The sequence below is a fragment of the Mustela nigripes genome, chromosome 14, assembly GCF_022355385.1.
Source record: "Mustela nigripes isolate SB6536 chromosome 14, MUSNIG.SB6536, whole genome shotgun sequence".
In the NCBI taxonomy this organism is placed as follows: Eukaryota; Metazoa; Chordata; class Mammalia; order Carnivora; family Mustelidae; genus Mustela; species Mustela nigripes.
Window position 1 is genome coordinate 44,342,257 of NC_081570.1, and position 27,590 is coordinate 44,369,846.

General features: G+C 44.4%; 1 long non-coding RNA gene across 1 annotated transcript in view; it reads left to right on the forward strand.

Moving 5' to 3' along the window:
• LOC132002227 (uncharacterized) overlaps positions 1 to 27,590 on the forward strand; it is a 142,143-nt gene that overhangs the window by 64,316 nt on the left and 50,237 nt on the right. The window lies entirely within an intron of this gene.

Below are 27,590 nucleotides of genomic sequence, written 5' to 3' on the forward strand. Positions count from 1 at the left end.
AAAAAAAAAAAAAAAAAAAAAAAAAAAAAAAAAAAAAAAAAAAAAAAAAAAAAAAAAAAAACAAGCAAAAAAAATCAAAAGGAATACTACATTTCTGAGGAGAGCTAGAGACACTTTTGCAACCATCAAAGACTTGAAAAGGACAGGCAGGTGCTTCCTAGCTCGTCCCCACCTAGTTTTTTCATTTGCCAGAGTAAAGTTAGCTATGGGGGTTCCCTGACCACTCTGGACACCTGCAACCATGAGGTGAACAAAGAAACAATGTTTGGCTTGGGTGCCTGATTTCCACCACGGAGGGGAAAGTGTTCTGGCTCTATGGTGAGCACAGTGAGGACTATGAAGCGGATTCCTTGGTCTTGTCACAGGACTATGTTCCAGTGGAAAGGTTTTCAAAACACTGTTAGACCCCTTCAGGAACAGGACCACGAAGGACTGAGATGCACTGGAACATGAAGTGTTGGGTCATCTCACTGGAGAAGACCCCTGGATAGTTGTGGTCCTGGTGGATGACCAGAGCTATGAATTGTGCTATGGATGGGTGACCTCATTGCGTTAGCTCTGGATTTGTGCCCACTTGCATAAGAGGAACTGTGTCCTTTACTTACATTTTCTTGCCCCGTGGGGAAGGAGGCTCTCTGGTATTGAGTAGGGTGGAGGTAGGAGTGAAGCCTTCATCCTGTTGTTCCTTTGTCTTCTTTTGATTAAAACCTTGAGTGGGTTTCCACCTCCATACTCTCAGGAGGGTTACCCATGTCCATATGTTGAAAGACATAAGGGCAACTGCTGGGTATTCATTCCACTGAAAGAGTTGGGAAAAATAACTTAAAAAAAAGAAAAAAAGAAAAAAAGGGAAGCCAAAATTATATTATGAAGGAGAATGTAAAATGCACATGATTTTTTTTTTTTTTTAAGCAGAGAAGTTGAAATTTCAGATAAATCTTATGTTTATAGGAGGCTGCTTTGAACTTTGGTTCTTCCCTTGGCTTCCCGGTAAGTCCATCCATCTATAAGCCTGCCTATCATTTGGAAAACTTCCACGGAAACTTCCATGGAAAACACCACGCACAGTGGTGATGTACGATACTGTTGCATGGCCCATCTTCCAATAATTGGCCCTTGATTTCCTCTACAGGCTTCTCCCCTGATACTTTCCATCACATTTCCTGAGCTTGGGTCATGCAATGGCCCCTTTTCCCCAAATATGCCACTGACTTTCACACTGCTCTGTTTCCTACTCTCTCAGAAGTCTTTTTTTTTTTTTTTTTTTTTTTTTTCTTCTCATAGGCAGAATGGATAATATTTGGGACCAGCTTTGTGCCCTGTTCTCCAAAGTTTTGTCTCCTACCACCCCCTCCCCCAAAGTCAAGGTACTAGTCAAGTGAACAGTTTAAAAAAAAAAAAACAAACCTCATTTATAATACTTAACACCCAATCCATCTTTGTTTCCAGATGATTGCTTGTGACTGTGGGTCTGTATGTTATTGTTTATGTGACCGTTTCCCGAGAGGTTGTTAGAGATGAAGATGAATCTCAGTCCATGGCTATTTCCCTAGCACCAAGCACACTGCCTGGTAAAGAGTCTTAAACTCATCTAAAGATCCTTTTGCTAAATAACTGAATGAGTGGATCGGAGAATGCATCACAGGGACTCAGCGCGGCGTTGAACGCCAAGCCTCCAGAGTTTCAAATCTCTGCACTGGTGCTGGTGCTGGGCTTTCTGGTCCCATAAACAGCTGCCCCGTTTAAATTATTTGCTCTGTATTTTATTTCTAAACCCCAAAGACCTCTGCGGCACAATAACCTCTTCTCCTGCATGAGATTTGCAAGTCATCAATTCCTGACCATGGGCCATTTCCTTTGTCAAGGGGAGAAAGTGATTCCCTGCAGTCTTCTGAATTTACAAAGAAAAGCTGTCCAGATGTGTCTGGCCTACCTCTCCCTCACAGCCCCCCTAATTTCTCCTCCAAATGAAATTCATTCTTGGGGAGGGGAGAGAGGAAGGGTTAGGGAGTCCACAGGCAGCTTCTTTCAAGCTTTGGGGGAGGGCAGATGGTTCCTGTCAGTGTTTTCTTTACATGCAGATCTTGTTCTTTATGGCAAAAATGCAGGCTGGGGATAGCCAAGCTAGCTTTGCCTCCAGCTCTGGCGGGGGCAGTGGTCCTCCCAGGTGGTGTCAGTGCAGGGGAGGGACAGACCTGCTCTTGCTGGCTTCAGAGTCAAGAAATGTTTCTAGGGTAGAAGAATTGTGGCCAGCCCCATGTCTGGGCTGAGTTCTTCCTTTTTTTTTCTTTAAAGATTTTATTTATTTATTTGACAGAGTTCACAAGTAGACAGAGAGGAAGGCAGAGAGAGAGAGGGGGAAGCAGGCTCCCTGCTGAGCAGAGAGCCTGATGCAGGGCTTGATCCCAGGACCCTGAGATCATGACCCGAGCTGAAGGTAGAGGCTTAACCCACTGAGCCACCAAGGCACCCCTAAGTTCTTCCTTCTTAGAGGGAGTCATCTTCTGCAGTAACTCTGAAAGCTCAGGGAGCTCTGGAACGGCCAGCTAGGGGACTGTGGAAAAGGGAGTATTTAAGTTTTGCTTTTTAAAATGGGGTGGTTTGTTGGGAAAGTGAGGACAAAGGTGAACATTCTAGGCAGGCAAAATAGCATGTGTATTTGGTGGTGGTGACCCTTTGGTATATTAATTTCAATGCAACAAATATTTGTTGAGTACCTAGTGTTAAAAAATGAATAAAGACGACAATTTAGATGATACAAACTCAACTTAATGCTTCATGAATCCAACCAGCTCCATTTGGAGCACTGCAAGACGGGATAGAAGGTAGAAAGCTCTTATAGGGTCAAGAAGAAAGAACAAAGAGGAGAAAAGTAGAATATACTGATTGGTCAACCTGGTTTGGGGTGAGAAGGAACAAGGAGGTAAGTACAGAGTAGAGAGCTGGCTTAGTGGATGCACCATGTTTATGTTTCTGGTCCAGCTGAGCATTTACGGGGATATGAAAGGCATCTACGTTTTGGTTGGTTGGCGTGGCGCCCTTGGCAGGAGCAGCTCCTTCTTGGGACTAGAAAGTTATTTCAACACTAGTCTGTGCCAGATATGTGTGTTTATGGATCTGTCCCCCATGAGGCAGTAAGACACTTGTGGATGAGGGGGTGGGAGGGATGTTCTGCTTTGCAGCTAGATCATACAGATTCAGGAAGAGCAGTGGTTTCAAGATCAGAGTTGAATACAGTTTCTGAGGTCAGCCTCCTAACCTTGCAGTTACGATGATGTAGGAGCATGGGTACGAAGCTCAGGATAGCACAGATAAGGCATTGATGGTCCATTCAGCCCAGCAGGGTCAAAGATATCCTTGGAGAATATGAGTCAGAACTGAGTTTTGAAAGAAAAGTAGGATTTCTTTGGCTGGATAGGGAAGGGAGTTTCAGGCTAAGGAACAGCAGGTGCGAAGCCTCAGATGTATGAAAGAGCAGGTCCATTTGGGGGAAGCTAGGAGTACTGTAGTTTGTATTTTCAGAGTGTTCATAAGCAGTTATGTATGAAGTACCTACTATCTGGCAGGAACTGTTCCAGGTGCTGATTTATGGAAGTAACGAAAGCGGGATATATTTCTTTCTTGTTTGCTTTCTAGTTTGCTCGTGCTACCATCACCAAGTACACAGACTGGATTCTACCCAATGGGGAAAATCCACTTCCATCTTGGGGCCCAGAGATGAAATTCTTTGACCACCGAAGGGAGTGGAACAAAACAATCTTTGATGATGGCAGCCCAGGCACAATGCTCTGTGTCCTAACCTCCTGTGCCCCTGAGGCCAGGGAGACACAGAGGCACAGATTGGGGAAGACTGGCCAAATGCCAGCTAGGCTCATTCATCATTAACCAGAGGCCTTGACTGTGGGCACCATGGTAGATGGAGCCTTGTACTTAAGAACAAGTTCTGAAGCAGAGACTAAGAACCCAGGCCCCCTAGAAAGTGACCATGTCAGCCCCCACCAGGAGGATATGGGCAGGAAGGGGCTCTCTGAAGGGGAACTGCAGAAGCTGGGCAGAGCAGGGGAGAAATCCGTATGGGTCAAAACTGAGAGTGGCGGGAAACTCTCACTGGTGCTTCCAGGAGAAGTCAAGCCTCTGTTGATTGCTCAGGGTGATGGCTCTCAAAGTTTCATGTGCCTGAGAATTTCCTGGAGAGACTGTTCTGCACTCAGGCGATGGGGCCTCACTTGGTTGGGAGTCTGCAATGGGACCCTGGAGCCAGCATTTTGAACAGCAACCATCCCTACGCCCCATATTTGGGCTCAAGGTAGGTGGATCGCAGATCACACACTTTGAGGAAATCTGCATTGCTAATTGCAAATAGGACTTAAATGAACTGGATGGCAACTCGTGTGTAGTCTTCTGTTCTCCATCATTTTAGTCATTTTTGACTAATTCTTTGGGTCACAAAAGTCTCCAGTTGGAGCAGCTGTGCAGACATTGATAAAGATACATTTGGACCAGGCGGGCCCTGCCTGAGTAGCTCCGTCCCCCTTTGGCTGCCTGGAGTAGGCAAAACCAGTTCAGACTGCTGACTTAATGTGGTGCCTGGGGGGCAGGCTGAGGGTTTCATGATGACTTTGCTCAAGTGCCCAGCTTACCTGGGGTCAAGGGGTCTGTCGCTGGTGAATCCAGATGCACTGGTCACCCAATTTGGGAGTCAGCGCAGTGTGTAATCCCTACAGTTATCCTAACTAGGGGTGAGGAAGCTGGGTTCTTTATCCACCAACCCACCATCTGATTGGTTAGAAATGATGCAATTTCTAGATTCCCCAACCTGGACATGAAGTTTCAGCTTGCAGCTGGCAAGAAGCTCTGAGAGCTGAGTAAACCAGCCTGTCTCTGAGCAAGTACAAGCATTGGGGAGCTTCTCACGACATCCCCCCCACCTCCCTCCTTGCCCTTCTCCTCACTCTCACAGCCTGGGCTTGCACCTTCTAAGTGAAGCATCAATGCTGTAATCCCTGCCTCAGGCTCTGCATTCTGGAGGCACTGGCCTGATTTGGCTGGAATTTAGGAGACCTGAGTTCAAGTCTCAGTTCTCCGCCTGACTTGCTGTGTCACTTTGGAGAAATCATTGTCCTGTCCTGGGCCTCCGTTTTTCCACCTCCACATGAGGAGATGAAAGTATAGCATCTCTTAGTTCCTCTGATCTGGTAAGATTCTTGTGAAAGACTTTGGGAGTTCCCTGCTAAGCAGTAAGTCAGAAACTTCTTTCAGCTCAGTTCTGGTTATGTTTTCCCCTATCATTCTTAACTTAATGAATCTTGTTTTCCTGGGCCATTGTTATTTAAAAGGAAAAAGGAGAACAGGAGAAAGCAAGTTAGGAAACTCAAGGCCTCTATGCCCCAAAGAAATTTTCCTAAAACAATCTCTCTTATTTGGGGGAGGGAGAAATGGCAGGGGGAGACTTACTTTGCAAGGAAATTTAGTTGTTCTAAAATGGCCTTTGAAACCAAAGACTATGGAAAAGTTTAAGGAAAAGCACAAAGTGATTGGGGATAAATAGTTCCATATGAGTTACTGGGTATAATATTCCTCCTTGTACTACTCAACGCTCGGTGAAAGCAGACGCTGCATGCTTGGTGTGTGCTAACAGATGTGTGTTTAGGTTTAATGGGATTTTAGAAGGGTCAAGAATTCCCCCAAAGAGTACTTGCTCCAATCTGCTCTCTGAAGGTCACAAGAAGCCACTCAAAATCCCACCTTTTTTTTTGTTACTGGGCCTGACAAGTTTTGTTCCCTTTTCTTTATGGTAAATATTTGGAAGGGTTGGATGGCAAATAACAATAATAAAGGTAAAAATATTAACAATAAACTAAATAATTCTGTGTACCCAATGTGTGGTGCATTCACTCACTTGGGGTTCACTCTCTTGGGTTTCAAAAGACGTTCAGTAACTTGTCCAAAGTCACTCGGCAATGGAGGCGAAACTGAACTTGAATCTGGTAGGCCCCAAAGTCTGCACTTTGGTAACTGTGTGAAATAGGAAAAGGGGCTGTGAATTGGACAGAAGCCTTTTAGGTAGCTTCCAATATAACTGATGAATGCTGGCTTCTTTGGGTGGTAGACAATTAAACAGCTAATATGGGACAGGCCTTGCAGTTGCAAAGCAGAATCAAGTCTAGCTCCTGCTTTGTGGGAGCTGATGCTCTTACACGAAAGGTAAGTACATTGTGGATGGGTCATGCTATACTTTAGACACGGATAATTACCATCCAGCAGACAGGGGTGAATAGAAGGCCAGGGACAATTACAAGCAATATTGAGAGGCAGGCTCATGCATTAGCAAAGGCCTTGACTTTGGGGTTAGATCATAGTTAGAAATCTGACTGTACTATTTCCTAGCTGTGTGAACTCAGTCAAGTTACTTAACCTCTCTGAGTCTCAGGTGCAAGGAAGGTAGATCATTTAAAAAGGACCTTTAAGGGGTGCCTGAGTGGCTCAATAGGTTAAGCCGTTGCCTTCAGTTTAGGTCGTGATCTCAGGGTCCTGGGCTCGAGCTCTGCGTTGTGCTCTCTGCTCAGTGGGGAGCCTGCTTCCTCCTCTCTCTCTCTCTGCCTGCCTCTCTGCCTACTTGCGATCTCTGTCTGTCAAATAAATAAACATGATCTTTTAAAAATAAAAAGATAAAAAGGACCTTCAAGGCGGTACAAGATTCGAGTATATGGAAATGGAGAAGAAAGAAACACATTAAAATTGATACAGGAAAACAAGATGGGATTGGGAGGGAGACAAACCTTAAGTGACTCTTAATCTCACAAAACAAAGTGAGGGTTGCTGAGGGGAGGGGGGGTTGGGAGAAGGGGAGTGGGTTTATGGACATTGGGGAGGGTTTGTGCTATGGTGAATGCTGTGAAGTGTGTAAACGTGGCGATTCACAGACCTGTACCCCTGGGGATAAAAATATATTACATGTTTATGAGAAAAAAATTGATACAGGATTATGGGGGATTTCTTTAAATATATATATATTTTTCTATATGAGGGGACAAAACATCCACAAAATAACAGGAAGTATTTATGAGTTTTAGGGTTGACTGTGGAATTGATTTTTTTTTTTTTTGAGCGAGATTTCTTTATTGTTTAGGAAAAACACTTAAATAAGACATTGGTTATGGGGAGGCATAGCCAGAAGCTGTTCTCAGGAGGAGGCTGAAGCAAAGAGAGTAGGTGATAAATTGTTCTGCCTGATCAACCAGGACATGTTATCTCCCTGGGTACAGAGCAAGGCATGTTAGAGGCCATGACTCCCTGTTTGATGAATCTGCTTCCTTGCGCTCATGGGTACAAGCTATCCTAGATTTCTCGGTCCTTCTTGCCAGGAGGCATAGCCGTGCATTCTAGCCTTTGGACCAGGTAGAAATTTCACACGTCACTTGTAGGCATGGCCCACAAAAACCTTTCACATAGGATTCCCTCTCTTCCCCCTATGGGCAGACTGGATGTAGAAATCTGATTTTAGAAATATTTTATGTGAAAACAATGTGCCTCTGGGACATTAAGAAAGTATTCCAGTTGGTGATCTGTTCCTGGGGGTTGTGGCCGCTCATCCTCCTCGGGTAGAGAAGGTGTCAGTCGTTCTGGTCCGGATGGTTGTTCTGGAAGTGAACGTAATGAGACTCCTTGTGCTCGATCAGATGATGACCTTCCTTCCTTCACTCCGAGTAAACAGTTTATTGATCATCAGCTCTTAACTTTTCCAGCTGAACAGCATGCATGAGTTTCTGTAAGTGGTATGACCTTGGTTCTGCTTCAGGCTTTGAGTCCTTACTGTCCCCTACCACGCTCCTGTCCCACAAGAGGCAGGATGTGGGCTGGCAGGGCAATGGATGACGTTCCCTGGAAAACAGAGGTCACGTCCGGTTCCGACTGTCATAGAGTGTGCATCGGGATCCTAGCAAAACCAGCACGAGTTCAGCTGAAATGTGGGTGGCATTTATTATTCTATTTCATCCGCAGCAACGCTGTGGATCGGTTCTGTGAGGATTCCTGCATCACACAGATGGAAACTGACATCCAGGGAGGCTATGTCCCCTGGGAAGGAGGTGTCTTAGTTGGGGACAGATCCTGGTCATTCTAGTTCTGGAGCCTGTGCTCTTGACCATCCCCAGGTAGGGATGCTGGCAGTGACTGGAGGTGTTTAGCCTGGGGATGAGAAAGGAAAGGCTCAGAGGGTTATAGTTGCCATCTTCGAACCCTTGGGAAGCAGGCAGAAGGTTGACCTGAAAACACTGTAGGGCCAGAAAGACTAGAAGTGTCTGCAAAGGCACATAGCTCGTAAATGGTGGAGCCAAACTGTGACTAGGGGCTTCCAATATTTATTTCTGCGTCCGTGAAAAGGAAAACAACCACTTCACAGTGCTGTTGGGAGGATTAGACGAAGCCACGCTTGGAAGCCAGGTAGGCCTGATGCTTAGTTAAGTGCTCAATAAATATTTAATTTCTACCCTCCCTGTTCTTTCTCCCCAAAGAGCTGATGTGTGGAAGAACTTTGTTGCATTGGTCCTCAACGGACTAAAAAGGACGTTTCAGAGAGGCAAATTTTGGTTCATATCAGGGTGCATTTTCAGTTCTCTTTAACGGATTGAATTAGACACCTACTGGATGCCAGCCAGAGTTGGGCACAAATAAGATGTGGACCCTGTTCTCCAGGAGCATCCACCCCACGCTGCAGGCTGGTAAGATGGGAAGGGCCATCATGGGCTTTGTAGAATGTACCTCATTGTGTTCAAGGACCTTGGTGAGGCAGCTGGGGGAGGACGTTTTATGGGTCCGGGAGGGGGTTCTGCAGGTGGCTGGATAGCCAGATGGCTCTCAGGGACCCTAAATAAGGTAAGTGCCACAGGTATCTGGAAGTCCTGCCACCAAATACTACAGCCTACCTACACCCTTCCCCACCCCTGGACTGACCACAGCATGCACTGTGGATTGTCTAAAGTTTCCCCCAGAAGACAATCTGTCTAAAGCACCCCAAGGCAGGGACACTGTGTTTGTGAATAACTCGAGTGCCAACCTCGCTCTAGAGTAGATCCCCGAGGGGGCTGGGGTATGAAGGCCCATGTGTGGGGGATGGGAAGGTAACCGCAAGTGTACGGGCAAGGACAGCTCTCAGCTCTCCACTTGACGCTAAACCACTTGCCGTTTCACTTCATTCAAGTCTGAGCTCAAGTGTCACCTCCTCAGAGAAGCCTTCCCCAATTACCCCTTTGCCACCCTCTTGCCCCATCTCCCGCATACGTCTCCTTCTCTGCGCTCACGCAGGTCTCATTAAGGAATTGCCTCATGGATGGATTTGTTTCTCTGCCGTGACTAGAGGTGTCAGTTCCATAGGGAGGACACCTATTCGTTTAGTGCCCCTGGTCCATCTGTAAAAACTGGTAAATCAGAACCTGCTTCCAAGCTTTGTTGGGAAGATTATGTGAGGTCACATTTGGAAAACTTATGGCTCCTGACATGTCGTCTATTCTCAAAAAGTGTTCCTTCATTCCTTTTCTTCGTCTCCTCAGAAGACTATCCTGTTGCTTGCATAGGTTTCCTATTAGTATTTACCCAGTGAAAAAAAAGGTGTGCCTAGTTTCCTTATCCATAAAATGGGCTGACAGTAACTTCTGCCTCATGGCTGTGGGGAAGATGGACTAAGATAAACCGTGGAAGGCCCTCAGCACAGGACACCGTGCCTCGTACGTGGCAAGTCCTCAGCTGAGGTGAGCAAGAGGAAGGACGGGGTTGGTGAGAAAAACGGCAGGAAGCCACCAAACTCTGCTTCCAGGGAAGGAGGGAGCTGAGAAAAACTCGAGACCGGGGATGGTGACCAATACTTGCCTTGTCACTTGTCTTGTCCCCAGCATCAGCATGGGCCTTGAAAGCACCCTAGGTGCATGACTATGCACATGAAGGAATTGACTCCCATTCAGAAGCAAATTGTAATTCCCGCCCAGGGCTCTGGGCAGATTCTGAGTTCTATAATTTTAATAGTTGCTTTCCATAGGCTCATGAGCACTGACAGGGCCCCAGGACAGGCCATCCTGCCCTTCCCGCCACTTCCCAGACACAGAAGTTCTGTCCGCTCAGCTACAGATGCAGAAATGTCAACCCAGAGGCTGAGCACGCCGACGAGGTGACTGCAGAAGCAGGGGACAGAGACGCAGGTCCCCGCTGACCTGCTGACCTGGAGCCTGTGGTCAGAGCGGCAGGACCACATGCCCACTTTCCTGGGAGTGGGCTGTCTAAGTTTGGGACCCCTCCGAGGAGAGAGTGAAAGAGCGATGACCCGGGGACAGGAAGACAGAGGGCACGGGTACTGGTTGATTAGGTGATGCTCCTTCTCCCCATCATCAGTACCCTGGGTCTCTGAATGGCTGGGAGAGAGGGGCTCGATTGTCCTTCCCCACAGAGGGACCTCGGCCTCGACCTTGAGGCTGGATTATTTGGCTCCTTGCCTCTCTCCTTCCAGTCTGTGAGCTCCCTGGGGAGAGGGGCTGCATCCCCCTCTGGGGTCCCTGTCATCCTGTAATATCTGCCACAGGGGGTATAGACTGATTCTCTTTCCTGGTACATCCCTCACTGCTCCCCATTAGATACCTTTTTATTTATTTATTTATTAGACAGAGAGAGAGAGCAAGAGCGCACAAGTAGGGGGAGTGGCAGGCAGAAGGAGAAGGAGAAGCAGGCTCTCTGCTGAGTAGAGCCCAGGACCCTGGGATCATGACCGAGTCAAAGGCAGATACTCAACTGACTGAACTCTCGAGGCGCCCCCATTGATTATCTCCTATGCCAACTGCCCAGACAACCCTTGTGTCTCAGGCCGCAGTCCATCTGTCTATTCCCCTGTCCAGCACTACCTGCTAGAAGGAGCCAGAAAGACCTCTGACTAAGCCTGTCCAGGAATCCTGTGGAAAACAGGGAGGCTTTCCTGCAGGGCTGTAACACACATTAGCAATGCTGTGTCTAGATCAACTGAATTCAATATTCAGTGAGTCTTCGTGATTATTAAATATCAATTCTTATTTAAAACAATGGTAAATCCCTCAGCATAATAAGCACAGCATTCGGAAAACACACAGCCATTTCAGCATGCTGGCCGATCTAGAGAAGGCTTTCCCAAGTCCGAGATGTCAGCACCACTCCCACAGCGGGCAGAACGCAGCCTGCGCAGGTGGGGAGATGAGAGACAACCCATGGGACCGAGCCACAGGCTGGCATGCTGGAAGCTGGTCCTGCTTCCAGGAGCTTCTTCTAGAGGCCTGGGCTCTGACGCGGGGGGTTACGGATGCCTGGGCACACAGTCTCAAACCCTTCCAGAGCGAAGGAGGGGATCTGTTCAGTCCTCTCGTTTCAGTCCTTGGGGAAGCCAGGGGAGCTCTGACAGATGACAAACAAGGTGTCCTCATTCCCTTTGGTCACTGCTCCACCCTGAGGTTCACTGCGGGGGCTGTTATTCTGAGCACTGCTTTCTTCAATGTGGTTGCTCAGTCTGTGCCCCTGGATGGAACCGGAGGACTTCTTGTCCTATCAGGGGTCCGTGTGTCTGCTCCGTTGATGCTATTATCAGAGTGAAATTAATTAGCCGAGAGACTGTGACTTCTATTTCCTCACCCACTTAGGGTGTTCAAGTTTGGCGGGACACCAGGAGTTCCCAGACATGAGCCCCTTGGCCATTGTGGCTGTGCAGGCCATGGAACAGAACGGAGCAGTGGTGTGGGCAGTGGCACTGGGTTGGGCTGAAGCATGACTGCTACAAATCCGCCGCTGGGACACTGTCACTAACAGCCGCTGGGAACCAGGAAATCCCCCTGTGCTCCTCTGAGCTCCAGTGATTAAAATTAGTCCTAGGGTTTAACATCTGACAACATTAATTGACCTATGCCAGGAATTGACTGTTGTAGGCTCTTCTTGTTCTATGCCTTTTCCCACGTGATCTCCTTGGCCTTGGACTTGAAGTCCTGCTCCTCCTTTAAGATCCAGACCAGAAGCCATCTCCTCTTGGAAGACGGAGGGGCCCTTCCATGTTCTTGTTGAGTGTGAGAGCATCTGTATCGCTTGTATTTCCTTCAAACGAGGGTCTAGTACTAGGCCTGGTATGTAGGGATTCACACCCCCCCTCCACTGGAAAGTTCTCTTTCCTTTAAGGCAATCCCCCCTTTCACTTAATTAATCTGCAGGGCTCAGCCAACCATCACTTACTGCAGGACACCTTTCTAAGCCCACAGATGGAATGGGACCACCCTCTACTGTGCTTCCATAACTCTCTGTACCTCCCTCATCCCAGCACTGCTCATCCTCAACTGTATGTTTAATGTCCACAACTGTGTGTTTAATGGTCTCTCCTTCCCTCTGGAGTGTCAATTTTGGGAAGACAGAAAACCTGCTTTTTTTTTTTTTCCTGCTGTATTCTCAGTAATCTCCCCCCAATCAGGACATGAGATGTGCCCCATAAATACTGAATGAATGAATGCATGCATGGATGCATGAATGATAAAGCCTGGGGTCAGGTCCCAGGGCAGCCCCTTAGCTATGTGATCTCAGAAAAGTCAGTCTTGTACCTTGAACCACAGTTTCTCCATCGCTGAAGGGATCGATCAGCACCCCAATCCCTTCCAGCTCTAACGCTCTGCTGTCCCGTGACCTATTTTATCAGCTATCTATAGCTCACGTTCTGGCTCATCCAGCATGAATCATGCCGCAAGAACTTTAGGCTCTTACTCACTTGAAGAATTTTCACATTCTTCAGAGAACCTTTCACTCTTCAAATATTATCTTTCTGATGTGATCCTTGGCAGCTTCTGCAGGTCTGATCACTCCGTGGGCGCAGACGCCTTACCTACTCTCGGTTCCTGGCAGCCCTGGCCTGGTGCATTCCCGGCAGGGGCCCCAGAAGAAGGTAGGGTCCGCCAGTCCCGTGAGGGAGCGTGCTATGATTCTCACGCAGCCTAAGAGGAGGGGGAGCTGTGACTCAGTACTTTGGAAACGTTGGCTTGCGGCTGAGTAAGAGCAGACTGAGCTTCTGTGGCTGGGAAAGTGGTGAGTCCAGTTAATGGGAATTGAAGTCAGAAGGCCAAGATCATTTCCTGCCATTGCCACTCCCACTTCCTAACTGTGTCCTCATTAACAGGTAATCTATCCTTTTCCATCTGTAAAATGGCAACAGGAGCACACAGCCTAGCCACCGCCCAGCGTGGTTGGGATGTGCAGAGGGAACGCATTTCCACGGTCACTGGGTATCTACTACATGATACACACTTTGCCTCTGTTACATAATCTAATTCTTGGGACAATGCCATGTGGTCACGAGGTGGAATGGTATTCTGCTCTCCAATCTGGATTCTATACAGCGACCTGAATCCCCTGATCTCTGTTCCACCAGGAACAGTTTTCTCCCTGAGGTGAGTAGATAATGGCTCGGTGGTCAAACACTTTTGTTTGCTCCATAGTCCCCCCATCAAGCAGGACTGTCCAGAGCATTTTCTAAAAGCAACAAACACCCCTGGGGACTCAGTGGAGCAAAGTAACCAGGATTGAAAGGGAAAGATTCTAGCCACCCTGAACTCCAGATCTTATGCTAGGCAGCCTGGAATCGGGCTCTGTGATGTTAGAATTGTTAAGGCAGTATCTCCCCAGACAGAATGTCCCAAGGCTGCCATGTTCAATGACCCCACTAAGGGAATTTTATTTCTCATCTCTGCATCTCTGGGTCCTGCTCATGTTTGGCAGGAAACTCAACTGCCACCTGGTTATTCTCAGGCTCCTTCTTGACCTTGATGAAGAGGCCAAAAGAGAGGTCTTCGTGCTTTCTCGGATGATTAATCCTGAAGACCAAGGGGGAAATAGGGTTTGTGCTAATAAAATTGAACAGGGAGGAGGATATCTAGAATTAAGAAATTTAGGGCACCTGGGTGCCTCAGTGGTTAAACGTCTGCTTTCAGCTCAGGTCATGATCTTAAGGTCTTGGGATCAAGCCCCACATCAGGCTCCCTGTTCAGATGAGAGCTGGCTACTCCCTCTCTCTGTGCCTGCTGCTCTGCCTACTTGTGCTCTCTTTCTATCTCTCTGTCAAATAAATAAATAAAATCTTTAAATAAAAGAGAAATTCCTCTGTGGAAGCTTACTTTTTTTTCTTTTTCTTTTTTAATGTTCAGGAATTAAAAAAAAATGGACATGAAGTCTCCATACTGGTCAGATCATGGATGACTCAAATCTATCAGGAGTAAAGACTGGGTGTCTGGTTTGGGTCATCTCATTTAGTCAAGATTTCTGAGCAGCTGAGATGCTGCCTGAGAGCAGAAGGAATATAATATTTAAGTCTCTATTTCTAACTACTCTTTCACGATGTGTTCCCCCTTCTTCCCTCATTCCCTTGTGTGACTTGTGTGCGGTGGCGGTGGCAGCCTTTATGGTGTTGTCCCAGTCCCAGTCCAAGAGACTTGGAATAGAACTAGAAGAGAAGTAAGCATCACCCAGAGAGGACTGCTTGCCCAGCAGGGCACTGAAATCTCTAAGTTGATTTCTTTATGCAGAGGCCACACACACTCCCATGAGTATAGAGATTCTTGTTTTAGATTCCTGTTGTTGTGTCGTGGTTGGTGTTTAAAGAGGAGACTGACTGTGCAGGACATTGTTATGTTTTCTGCCCAGTGTTGAGCATTTTTTGAACTCTAGTCTGGAGCCTTTCAGTCTTAAGAGTCTGGCTCCTTAAGGGTTCACAGATCAGACCCACTTAAAGAAGCAGTGTGAGGAAGCACAGCCTGCTCAGAAACATGGGGTGCCCAACTCTGCAGAAGCCACACTGTTTGGGTGACTACAGGGGGGTGGTTGCCACTTGTGTTCAGCGGAGCTGTGGGTGCTCCAGCAGATTTCTCCTGATGCCAGGCTTCCAGGGGTCGATCTGGAGCTTGAACTTGTCCTCTAGCTTCCCAGTATCTTCGAAATAAACTGCTCTGCTTCTTAATTGGCCAGAATCAACTTCTGATTCTTGTAGGAGGAAAGTCTGACAAGTAGAAATTGGAATAATAGCAGTAGCAATACTACTACTACTACTACTACTACTACTACTACTACTACTACTACAAGAAAACCTTTATTGACTACCTGCTGTGTGCCAGACACCATATTATATGCTAAATATTCATGATTTCATTTCTTCCTTCCAATAATCCTGCAAGTTTGGTATAGTTTCACTTCTTGTTTTGTTTTTTCAGTAGAGAAGTTACCTAAGGCTTATGGAAATTTCAAAATGTCTCTAAGGTCACAAATTAGGGATTTATATCCATGAAGCTTGAAAGGCAATAGAACATAAATCAGATAAGACTTGTGTGCCTGAAGAGTCAAGACTACAAAATAATGTCCTAGATTTCTATTATGGAGAATTTTAAAACATACAACAAGCAAAGAAAGAGAAATAATCTAACAAAACTCTGTGTACCCATTGGTCCAGTTTCAGCAAATCATCAATATTCGGGATAGTATAATATGCTTGGTACTACTGGTTTAAATATATAGAAAGTATCTCTATTGAGTTTTCTTGAATGCTGTAAGGTTTAAGAGTGTGGAGTTGGAATTGGTTGTATATATAAAAGCAGATTTAATTATGTTACATTATATTTTCAAACACATAAAATTTAAAACTTACATGTCAAAATATTAAAAATTAAAAGGCAAACAATAAACTCTGAAATTTATCTGCCACTGCTGTGACATTAAAAAAGTATCTCTATTATATAAAAAGCTCATACATGGTGATAAGAAAATCAGCAAATATAGCAGAAAATGGGGTCAAGGGTGTGAACATATAGTTCCTAGAAAAAAATCCAACAATAGTTATCAAGCTTACTAGTAATCAAAACAACACAGATGGAAAACTGCTGTTTTTACCTATGAATTGAAAAAAGATTAAATATAGGTATTTGTTCACATTTGACTGAAGGCAGGGTGATTTAGTGGAACCCTACTGGAAATGAACTTGATAAAACATATTAGAGACTTAAAGGAGTTTGTATCCTTTGATCCAAAAATTCTGGCAAGAAAATCTTCTCCGAAAGAAATTAGGAGAGGTGCAGAAAAGTTTTCTATGAAGAATTTTGTTATAGCATGAATTGTAAAAGCAAAAATATTGGGGAAAATTCCAAAGCCTAACAACAAAAGAATAATTGTGTAAGTTATGGTGTGTACACAGATGGAATATTATCAAACAATTTTCTGGGGAAAATGGTCATATACGTAAAGTATGATTTCATGTCCATATACTTCATCTGTCTTTACACACACACACACACACACACACACACACAGGGGGAAAAAACAACATTGGGAGAAATACATCAATGTGTTCACAGTGTAGTTATCGGTGGGTTGTGAGATTGTGGATTTACAAATTTTATTCTTATATGTGATATAATGAGCACTGGGTGTTATACTCAACTAATGGATCACTGAACTTTATATAACATATATAACACTAATGATGTACTATCTCTTGGCTAATTGATTTTAAATAAGAAAGTAAAAATCTGAAAAAGATATTATTCTTCTTTCCTGTATTTTCTCCTTTTTTTTTCCACTTGAGATTCAGAAAAGAAACCTAAAAGAAAGTTGACTTACAATAATGTTATCCAGTGAAACTCTTCATAACTTTACTATTGTGAACCAGTGAGTAGTGTGTTTGTTTATTATCAACACTACTAATGATTGAGTTTTTACTGTCTGTAATAATACTGATAATAGCAATTATCGAGTACTTACTATATGGAAGGCATTTAAAGATTTGGAATCTTAATATCAAGGGCTACCAGCCACATAGAGTTATGGGATTCTCATCACTCCCATTATACAGATAAGACAACTGAGACTCATAACAGGTAAGAGGTCTGCTTTAAGTCAGTTTTCACTGGTGAAGCCAGGGCTTGCAGTAGGTTTGTTTGACACCAGGGCACTGTCCTTCCCTGCTAGAAGTCCACTGGTGAGTACACTTCCCTCTTGAACAGCCTGAGCTATCTCACAGGACAGCCCCTCGAAAGTGAGCCTGCATTGGAAGGCAATGTGATCAGAGCCTGGGGCCGGCCTGGAGTTGAGTTCCTGACTGGTTCCAGTGCTGGAGTCCACTGGTTGTCAGAGGACTGATTTGAAGAGAGAATCCAATTTTCTCTGAGGTTGAGGAAAATAGGCTTTTCTTCCTATTTAGTTCACTAAAAACAGGGAGAAAGACTGCAAGAGTGCTGAGGTCCTCCCAGCTGACCTCTTGCAAAACAGAGCCTCAGTTACCAGTTTTCTCTGCCTTGCACGGCTGATTTAAACCATGTGCACGGACACCACATTTTCCTTCAGAAACAATGATATCGTGGGTGCGTTACAATTCAGGCCTCTGGGTCTGGACGCCTTTTCTACCTCCTCCTATGACTGTTCACTTCTCTGTGATGCTCCTTGAGCTGTTGTTCATAGTTAACTGGCACCAGGCAATCTTCTTCTCTTTTTTATTTCAGTTCATAAAAGTGTTTGGCTGGATCACTTTGGTCTCCGGGACCTACTCACATCTTGCAGGGCTGAGGGAGGTCTTTCTACCTGCTGTTCTGTAGACTCCAGGAAGAAAGGGTCATGGCAACCTTGTCCTCATGTGTCTTTGTCGGCCCTGGAGCCCTGCATGAAGCAGGTGTACCGCGATCCTGGGCAAGCTGCGGCATGAACGAGTGACCATTGCGCGGGGTGCGCTGGCTGGAAGAAGTCACTTCTTCCAGACGCCTAGCTGACACACGGCTGCCCTGCTCTCTCTGGTCCGGAGTCTGTGCATCTGTACTACCAAGGGCTTGCACGAGGTGGTCTCAAGGGACCCCTCCAGTTTTGACATCTGTGCCTTCATCCCCATACTCCTTAAGCACGCTGCGGCTCAGGGAGGAAAGCCGAGCTTCTCAGCAGGGACACAGAAGGATCTGATGTCTTCTCCATGTGAGCCAAAGCCTGTGTCCCTTCCACAGGCTCAATCCACCCCCTCCAGTCCTCCATCTGGGCCTCTTTCGCGTGGCAGGCAGCAACATCTGTCTCAGGCACTCCGTGCCGGGATGACTCGTACCTCAAGTATGTCCTCAGAAAGCCCTAGAGATGGGGAGCCTGCTGGGAGTTTATGTAACTCGATGAGTGGCCAGAAGAATGTACGCAAAGGGCTCTGATTCTGGGTTGGGTCAGCCTTCCGTGGCCACGCGGGGTCACTCGGCTGCTGCCTGCTGTGTGCAGACTGCGTGGGATGGAGAACCCCTTGGGGGAGGGGACAGGAGATGCCTCCTCTACTACATGTTCTCTTTCGATGGCGACTGCCCTTTTTAACCTGAAAAGGGAGAGTTTGAGACAGCTAACCCAAGCATAAAGAGTCTGAAAAATAAATGGATCAGGATGAAGGGAAAATTGAATTTTCTCCTGCTTGAACCCTTTTCCATCCTGCTCTCTGCCCTGGAGCGAGGACCTGTGTGGCCTGCATCTAGATCCTTGGTGGGTTGGGCTAATGGGGGGTCACTGTCAGGAGGTCGACAGAGGAGAGGAGGGTGACATGATGAGGTCACTCTGGCCAGGCTGTGTCCTTCCAGAGAGGAGATCATCCCTTCTCAAGATGACCTCGACAAGGCTCTCCCTTTTTTAGACACATGACTGTTCCATCCCTTGGGACCCAGGGCTGATAAACTCCACTGGGACTAGTCCCTAGTCACCTTGTGCTTCTTCTACCTGCAGCCCATAACTCTGTAAGCATCCCATTGTAAATAAAGTCTTCTTGAATTACCCTAATTTGAGTGTTCCATCTGTTTCCTGTTAGGAACTCCGACCAATAGAGAAGGATTTAAAAAAATGAGAAGCAGGTTGAAATCTACTTATAAATAAAATGCAAACTGTAATGCCCTGTACATATGCATCCCTCCACCACCCACCCCCCGCCAAAAAAAGATGGATCAGTGTATCCATTGCACTTTGGACCCTGAGCTTCCTGGTGACCACAGCAAGAAAACCACAGGAAAGGACCTCTGGTCTTATCTCTTCTTCCCGTCACAGCCTGGAAGACCTTCCTAACTAAAACATGTAGCAACTCTCTCATTACCTTGTATCATGGGTTGACTTGTGTGGCCCCAAAAGGTATGTTCAAGTCCTAACCCCTAGTATCTGTGAATATGACCTTATTTGGCAAGTGGGTCTTTGCAGTTACAATCATGTTAAAATGAGGTCGTACTGGAGTAAGGTGGGCCCTAATGCCATGACTGGTGCCCTTAGGAGAGGGTGATTTGAACAGAGACACACACATAGGAAGGACACCAAGTGAAGGTGGAGGCACAGGTAGGGGTGAATCCTTCCCGAGAGAGGGTAATGGAGCTCATTCTCCCTCAGAGCCTCCTGCAGGGACCAACACTGCTGATACCTTGATTTCAGATTTTGAGCCTCCAGAGCCATGATAAAACAAGATCTCTGTTTTCTTCAGCCACCGAGTTCATGTTAATTTGTTGTGGCAGCCGTAGGAACACAAACACACCTTGACATGGCACCAAGGCACTTTATGGTCCAGCCCACCTCCCTTTTTAGCTTCACCTCCCTCCCCTGCTCAAGCTCTCCCTTGTAGCTCAGGTTCTCACCTGTGCCATGCTATTTCACATACCTAAGCCTTTGGCTATGTTATTACTGCTGCCTGGAATGCCTTTTCCTGGAATGAGAATGTGGCTAAGTCTTTTTGTCCTCTTACAGATTAAGTTCAGCATCACCTCCTCCAGGAGGCCTTCCTTGAATCTCCTGGTTGTGTTGGGTCCATGTCCTTCGGATGTTCACGTCATCCATAGTAGGTAGCTGCCACCTTGGTTTCCATCCCTAGATGGTAACCTCCTCACGAGCAAGGTCCTGTTCACATCTGCATCTCCAGGGATGCAGTGCCTGGCAACAGTGCCTGGCACATAGTAGAGGTCCATTGATGTTTCTAGAATTGGATGGTTCCTTAGCATGGCATTTGTCCAATACCTGCTATAGGTCAGGCACTTTTCCAAGCCCCTCGTCTGGATGGCCTGTGTGGATGAGGGGACAGGCTTGAAGAGTGGGAAAGGTAATTTGAGGTGTCCACCTGGCTAGGCTCCAAACCCATTTGTTTATCCTACCATCAGTCTAGATATAATAATGGTATTTTTAGATGTGAGTTGACTTTGAGTAAAGCAGATTGCTTTCATAATATGGTGGGCCTTGTGCAACCATTTGAAGGCTAGATGAGAAAAAATTGATGTCCCCTAAGGAAGAAGAAATACTGCTTCCAGAATGCCTTTAGACTCAGCTGCAACATCAAATCTTAGCTGAACTTCCAATCTGCTGGTCAGCCCTGTAGATTTCAGATTTGTCAGCCTCTACAGTCATGGGGCCAAGGCTTAAGATAGATCTCTGGTACTTTTTCCACATATACTCTATTGGTTCAGTTCCTCTGAAGATCCCTGAGTAATATAGAGGGGATATTTTCTGAGGTCATGTGCCTGCATAGTTGAACCGGGATTGACGTTAGGTCTGAGGTTCTTCCATTCCAATCTGCTGCCTCTTCACCCTGGACAGAGAGAGGGGATTCTGGCTAGGGAGGATCTGAGTGCTGTTTTTTGCTCATAACAAATCTGTCTTGAGCAATCATCGTGGAGCTTTGCGTGAACTATGTTGATCAAATGAGTTGTGTATTTACTGAATCTCATTTTGCTTTTGCTCAGCAAACAGAAATGTTTATTCCTTTAAAAAACACAAATGCTAAGTGGGGTAATGTGAATGGAACACTCAGTCCTTTCAAGAGGCTGAGATTTTCGTTGGCAGAACATTAAAAATGAGAGATGTTGGTTTTAGGTCTTAAGAGCAATGCCATTTTTCATCTCTGTGTCATACTGTGTCTCTGCAGCCCAGCAAGAGTGGCACCACCCAAACAACCACTCCCCTGTGTATTACACTCTGTCTTCCAGAAAACTCCATCCCAGGAGTGGACCTGTGTGATGGTAAACCACCAAGAAAGGCAGGCAGGGGAACAGTCATTTACAAGAAAATTAACAATTCTTTTCTTTTTTTAAAAAAGATTTTATTTTATTTATTTGAGAGAGAATAAGAAAGAGAGAGCATGAGAAGGGGTAGAATCAAAGGGAAAGGCAGACTCCCTGCTGAGCGGGGAACCCAGTGCAGGACTCAATCCTGGGACTCCAGGAACATGACCTGAGCTGAAGGCAGTTGCTTAACCAACTGAGCCACCCAGGTGCCCAATAGTCCTTTCTTACCTTCAGCCTTACTAGCTCTTAGTCCCAAAATGGGGACTAAAAGTTACAAAAAGTCCATTTTGTAAATGAGTAAGTGGAGCCCAGAAGGGAGCAGTAGCTTGCTTTGACCAAGAAACATATTCAAGAGATATTTGTTAGCATTGACTGTTTGCCAGGTGCTGGGCTGAATGTGGAGGATTCCATGGGGGAACAGGAATGGCAGGCATCTGTCCTTGTCATGCTGAACCTGAACGAGGCAGCAAGTCTGAAGCAGATGAAAATCACACACATCCAAGTGGTATGACTCTGTTACTAATAGTGGAGCTGAGACTCAAACCTGCACAGAAGGCTTCAAATCCCAGAATCATTCTGTTCCTCTTCTCTTTCTTTTGGTGAAGTCTCTGTTTCATAATGCTCATTATTCTAGTACCTCCTTAGGCTATTGTCATGGAAAAATTCCCATTGAATCCAGCAGGTCTTAGTAAGATGATTTTCTTTTCTTTTTTTTTTTTTTAGGTCATAGAAGATTTTGAGAGGGTGAAGGGTTCCTAGCTCCAATTCTTACTAACCGTGCAACTTTGGACAAATCCCATGACCCCCCCTCCAAATCTCATTGTCCTCATCCGTAATACAAAGTTGATAATGAGGTTCAGCTGAGACGCTGAGTGGGACTGTGCTCGTAAACATTAAGAAGTTCTCCAAATGCTGGAGATTATTAAAAAACAAACTATCATCTGCTTAATCTTCTCAATGAATAGCTGGGAATTATTCTAAATAGTATGTGAGTCAGAGCCAGGGTAAGGATTTTCTTTGTATAAAAGATGCAACAGAGGCTGTAAGCAAATTAATAACCAAATCAGAGTAGAAGAAATAAAAGTAAGGATTTGCAGTCTATATAAAACATAACTTCGTTTTCTAGTATTTCAAATCTCACTTAGCTATTGGGAGCATTTCCTTAAAATGTGTTAATTACAATAGTGCTTCATTTACCGAGTAAGGGAAAAGAGAGCAAACATGAGGTATTTCTCCTACTAGGCTGAAAGCAGGGAACTCGGTATTTTAAATTCTCTCTAGAAACTTCTCTTTCCTCTTCTTTTAGATGAGGGAGTTGTTGTTTATAAACCTTTGCACCTGGACCACAGCTCCATTGTGAAAAATCTATCCTGTGTAGTTAGCGATGTATGCAAACGCCTAGAATCTTTCTTTTCTAGAATTGTTACGTTTTATTTCCTGAGTTGTTTGGCCATCCTTTTCCAACAGTCCACAATGTAGTCACTACCTTCAAAAAATTCAGCTAAACTGTGTCTTCTTCCTCTGCCCCCTGGGGTGTCCAGATCATAGTGCCTGGCTGAGAGTAACTGTTCAATAAATGATAGCTATTGTTAACATAGTAATAATACTATTGTTATTTTTACCACTATTATTATATCATCATATATGTATTTTTGGGGTGAATATGTGGCAATTGGAATGTAAGTCAAAAAAGATCTGTGAATGGAAAACAAATTTAGAAAATTTGTGTCCTTTTAGGCTCTCATGTGACAAGAGAGTTCTAATATGCTTAGCATTTAGGTTATACACAGAAGGTTAGAAATAGCAGAAGCTTTCTATAATGAAAGGAAAACATGTGCCTATTTCTACCTGCCAGATACTAAAATTGATTTTACTAGCAGAGTGAGACTTAAGGCAGCATGTCATTAGCCTCTTTTATTTAAAAAAATAAAAAAAATAAAATAGGCACCTGGGTGACTCAGTTGGTTAAGCATTCAACTCTGGATTTTGTCTGAGGTCATGATCTCAGGGTTGTGGGATGGAGCCCCAAGGTGAGGTCTGTGCTCAGTGTGGAGTCTGCTTGAGGTTCTCTTTTTCTTCCCTCTGCTCCTTCCCCTACTCTCTCTTTCTCAAACAAATAAATAAAATCTTTTAAAAAATAAAAGAACTTTAAAAATTAAATTATTTACATAAAAACAATATCACCAATATTACAGTGATAATAACATCCATTCTGTAGAGTTACCAATGGGCAAAGTGGCTGGTATTTGTACAACAGTGTCTGTTTTGCACACAGTCCCTTCACTACTTGCTGATGGTCAATTTCCTATGAACACTAAGTGATCCGTATTTGTACCCCAACTTGGCCAGTGAGCAAGGGCAGGTCTGGGAGCAAAGGGATGCCTCTCTGGCTACTCCATTAGTTAATGAGACAGCTGGGATCATAGCCTAGCTTCTCTTCCTTCTCTTTTCTCTGTTGCTCTTAAGTGTAATATTATGACCATCAACTATGGTAGAATATGGCTTTAAAGAGGGGATTTCCATCTTCCACAACCCGAGAATCTTTAATTTGCATGATACATTTTTGTTAACAGGCTTCTTCAGGGCCAAATGTTTCAGGCCCCATGAGTAGGTGGGATGGTGAGTATGGAAGAAGGAAATAATGGCAGCTTCGTGACAGCCTGCAAAGTCCTGATAGCCACGTGGTGCATGAGGGCATTCACAGGAGAAAGAAATTTTTAAAAAATCCAAATGGTTTTTATAATGTAGAATTTTAACAGAGTAAATAAACATGGATAAGACTTACTTATGTCCCAAGGCTTAGTTATACAAAATTAAGTTATTTTGTTATTTTTTTTTTGGAACTAAAGACAAGGCCGCAGTCTGGTGGGCTGGGTAGATTTTTCTTTTGAAAAGAAAAATTGATTTCATCGTCAGTCATTCTGGGAATTGTTAATTCTGGGCAGAACATGAGTGAAATTTTGAACTGGGTCAGGAAGGTTTTGGATCCAGACTCTGAGTTGCTGATGGGAACAAGGATGGAGGGTACAGTACGCTGAAAAACGGCCCCTGAAGATAGCAGGTCCGAATTTCTGGAACCCAAGAATGTTATTTGGAAGAATTTTTGCTGCTGTGATTAAGTTAAAGCTGTTGAGATGGGGAGATTGTCCTTGATTATCAGCATGAACCCTATGTTCGAAAACACGTATCCTTTTAAGAGGCAGGCAGAGGGAGATCTGAGGATACATGAAAAAGGAGGAGGCCATGTGTTCAAGGGGTAGAGATTGGAGGGATGCAACCCTATGTCAAGGAATATGGATATCGTGAGAAACGGGAAGAGGCAAGGAACACATTTTCCCCTAAAGCCCATGGAGGGAACATGGTCCTGCCTACAGCTTGAGTGTGGTTCAGTGAGAATCACTGCAGATCTCTGGCTTCCAGAACTGTGGGAAATCCATTTCTTTGTTTTTAAAACCATCCAGTTTGCGGTAATTTGCTACAGCAGCCACAGGGAACTAGTACAGAGGCTTAGAGAATAGTCCATAACCTTTGTCAGGCAGAGTGCAGCAGTGTGAACCTCCAACTTTATTGGGGACAATAATGGTGGTTGCAACATGGGATGCAAGCAGTCCCAAGAGGTGAGCTGGTTCTGGAGAAGCTGATATCTATGGCACCATCAAGGGAGTGAAACTAAATCCCAGTGCCACTAGCAAGGGATAGAGGAACTCGGATTCCTCTGGGACCATGAGGAGAGCCAGCTCTTGAAGTGTGGGGCGTTGATGTCGGCTGTAGGTAGAGACAGAGAAACTGGCAGGGCAGAGACTTTGTGGAGATATTTGCCCTGAAGGCAGAAGAATGTCTAACAGCAAGTGCAGGCCCATCCCTAACACATTCAGGGCCTGGAGCTTGGGTTGAAATGGAACCTGTATGCCAAATGTCTAAATATTTAAAACTTATCAGTCAACTCAATCAACTATTACACATTTTGGGAAAATTTAAAAAATGTTAAAATGTAGTTTTTAAATGTAGTCTGAAAACACACTTAAAATGTAGTTTTTATTTTGATATATTTATTTTTAAATTTAATTTAATTTAATTATTTCAGTGTTCCAAGATCATTGTTTATGCACTACACCCAGTGTTCCATGTAATATGTGCCCTCCTTAGTACCCACCACCAGGCTCACCCAACCCCCCACATCCCTCCCCTCCAAAACCCTTAGTTTGTTTCTCAGAGTCCACAGTCTCTCATGGTTTGTCTCCCCCTCTGATTTTCCCCAGCTCACTTTTCCTTCCCTTCTCCTGATGTCCTCCATGTTATTCCTTATGCTCCATAAGTAAGTGAAATCATATGATAATTGACTCTCTCTGCTTGACTTATTTCACTCAGCATGATCTCCTCTGGTCCCATCCATGTTGGTATAAAAGTCGGGTATTCATCCTTTCTGATGGAGGCATAATATTCCATTGTATATATGGACCATACCTTCTTTATACATTCGTCAGTTGAAGGACATTTTGGCTCTTTACACAATTTGGTGATTGTGGCTATTGTTGCTCCTAGAGGAGAATATAGGTAGTAATCTCTCCAACATCAGCTGCAACAACTTCTTTCAACACATGTCTCCAAAGGCAAAGGAAACAAAAATGAAAATGAGCTTTGGAACTTCATCAAGATTGAAAGCTTCTGCACAGCAAAGGAAACAGTCAACAAAACAAAGAGGCAACCCATGGAATGCGAGAAGATATTCGCAAATGACATTACAGGCAAAGGGCTGACATCCAAGATCTATAAAGAATTCCTCAAACTCAACACTCAAAAAAAACCAGATAATCTGTCAAAAAATGGGCAGAAGACATGAACAGACACTTCTCCAAAGAAGACATACAAATGGCTAATAGACACATGGAAAAATGTTCATCATCATTAGCCATCAGGGAGATTCAAATCAAAACCACATTGAGATACCACCTTACACCAGTTAGAATGGCCAAAATTAACAAGACAGTAAACAACAAGTGTTGGAAAGGATGTGGAGAAAGGAGAACCCTCTTACACTGTGGTGGGAATGCAAGTTGGTGCAGCCACTTTGGAAAACAGTGTGGAGATTCCTTAAGAAATTAAAAATAGAGATAACCCTAAAATGTAGTTTTTAAATGAGTGAAAGTTGACAGAGCATAAAAGATGACTGAATTTAATTATTAGTGAGTATATCTGAGGGTTCTGTTGGTGAACTAATGCTTGGATGAGTGAAAAAACTAAGTCATACATAGTTCATAATTTTTATGTCATTATTCTATTAAATTAATTTTTCTTATCTCCATTTCTGTTAAGTTAGCAGTTAGCAGTTATGTTGTTATGTCTTTTTTTGAGAATTGGCTCCTTTATCATTATACAATGCCCTTCTTTATCTGTGTTGATTCTCCTTGCTTTGAAGATTGCTCTGTCTGAAATTAACATAGCTACTTGTGCTTTCTTTTAATAACATGGTATAAATATGGACAAAATAATGAAAAAGATGTTGGAGAAGGAAAACAAATAGATGAGACCAATGATCATTTTGTTTTCTGTGAAGGTACTTTTTGGGCTGTGAAATAGGGATGAACATGCCAGACAGGCATGTTCACTGAATTGAGGAGTCTCACTGAATTGAGGAGTCAGAGATCAGAGTTCAGGGAGTTGTATTTTGCTGGAATTTGCAGAACAGAGCACCAAAAAGGGGGGAAATACACAGAGAAAAGCTTCACATATCTGTATAGGGTTCGTCTTGAGTCTGCTTCTGAATATCAAGCTGCACATGCATAGAGGAAAACTCTATGAAGCCAAGAAAAGGAGGACTAGAGAAATTATAAGTAGGACAATTTCCAAAGCTGGTAGTGCTCAGATATCTGTAACCAGAGTAGAGAGATATCAGTGAAAACCCAGGATATTCAGTAAACACCATAAGGTTCATCCCTTATTAGAAATTCTTAACTAGCCCTAAATTAAAGGTGACTCTCTTAAGCTTGAAAGCATTCTTGAAAGGATTCACAAGTAACTTAGGTGTCTGCCAGAATAAAGTCTAACACTCTTTAGAAGAAGACAACAAAATCCAGCTCACAACAATGCCCAGGATCCAATTAGACATATTAAGAATCAGGAAATTGAATTGAAAAAAAGAGAAAAAGCCAAGAGAAACATATCCAGAGGGGTGCCTAAGTGGCTCAGATGGTAAAGCGTCTGCCTTTGGTTTGGGTCATGCCGTCATGGTTCTGGGATCGAGTCCTGCATAAGGCTCCCCAGTCAGGGAGAGTCTGCTTCTCCCTCTCCCTTTTCCTGCCACTCCCACTGCTTGTGCTTCTCTCTCTTTCTCTCAAATGACTAAATAAAATCTTTAAAGAAAATACCCAGAAATACTGACGTAAAAGATATGAAAAAAAAAAAACCCATGAAATAGAACTTTTATAGAACTTTTATAGATAAATAGAACTTTTATAGATATAGGTAATATAATTTTAAATTAAAAAATATCATATCCTATTGGGATTAACACAGAGTAGACATTACAGAAGATAACATTCT